This window comes from Macaca nemestrina, chromosome 5 (assembly GCF_043159975.1).
Source record: "Macaca nemestrina isolate mMacNem1 chromosome 5, mMacNem.hap1, whole genome shotgun sequence".
Classification (NCBI taxonomy): domain Eukaryota; kingdom Metazoa; phylum Chordata; class Mammalia; order Primates; family Cercopithecidae; genus Macaca; species Macaca nemestrina.
In genome coordinates this window covers 157,306,458-157,307,803 of record NC_092129.1, presented here as the reverse complement: position 1 = coordinate 157,307,803, position 1,346 = coordinate 157,306,458, and positions in this window count along the sequence as shown.

Sequence of the window (1,346 nt, the reverse complement as noted above, 5' to 3'; positions counted from 1 at the left end):
ATTCTCAGAGCCTAAAATCAAGCTAGTCAGAGGAAGGGATTTACAGAGCAGGACTGCATTTTGGCTGGCCTTCACACCCTCTTCAAATTGAGCCCAAGCTCCACATTCTGAGGATGACACTCAGGACATGAGGGGGCCCTGAGAAAGGGCTGTTCCCTCCGCAAACTCAAAGTGATGCAGCACACAGCCTGGAGGAAATGAGAAAATTATCACAAGTCTTTCAGATTCACAAATGCCAAGTAAGGTCAAGTAAGGACCCAAATAACTACCAAACATCTCAGAGAACGCTTTGGGCAAGAGTGCAGAGGCAATCAATTGCCTTGTTCCCGTTACAGTTCGTAGTTACTAATTTCACGAAAGAGAGCACGTCACACCTGGGGCAAGCCACAGCGGGAACTGCCAGATTAATTAGCACAGATATCCCAGAATGTTCTGCAGCTCTTGTATTTTAAGGAAGTTATGATTACGGACTGACTGTTGATGAGTCAACAGTTGAGGAGGAGGAGGTTTTGGGGCTGTCCATTCCAGGCTCCATGTTCACACCACGGCACCACCATTCCTAGGGTGTCTAGACATGTATAAGTGCAAAAACCATGTATATAGAGAAAATGATTTATGTATATGTCAGAGCACTTTCAAGTTTAAAAATTTCAATAAGCACTTTTTTTTTTTTTTTTTTTTTTTTTTTGAGAGTGCGGTGGTGCAATCTCGGTTCACTGTCACCTCTGCCTTCCAGGTTCAAGAGGTTCTCCTGCCTCAGCCTCCCGACTAACTGGGATTACAGACGAGCACTACCACGCCCAGCTAATTTTGTATTTTTAGTAGAGACAGGGTTTCCCCATGTTGGCCAGGCTGGTCTCAAACTCCTGGCCTCAAGTGATTCCCACCTCCGACCCCGCCACGCCCCCACCTCGGCTTCCCACCGAGCCTGGCCTAATAAGCACTTTTTTTAAGTTTTAAAATTTTAATGAAATATTTCAGACTTTAGATAGGAAAGGGAATGAGATAATTTTTTGTCAGTTTTTCCAGGTTGCTGAACAAAATAATTACCAGAAAGAAATCAATATTTAGCTGTAATTTTTGATGCTACAAGACCGGTCTGGAGACAGTGTTCAGGCAGTGTCTGGAGAGTATTGTTTAGGCTCCTGCTTCCTCACCCAGTCCCCTCCAACAACACTGTTGGTCCATTATGCTTCCCACTGTCCTTAGTCCATCTCATCCATGAATAGGCCATCAGCTCCCCCAGACCAGCAGCAGTGGGCTTTCCTTTGAAATCTGGAGGGTCTGGAGGGCTGCTCAAACTTCCCTTGACTTAGTTATCTCAGAGCATTGTGATGGAAAAGAAA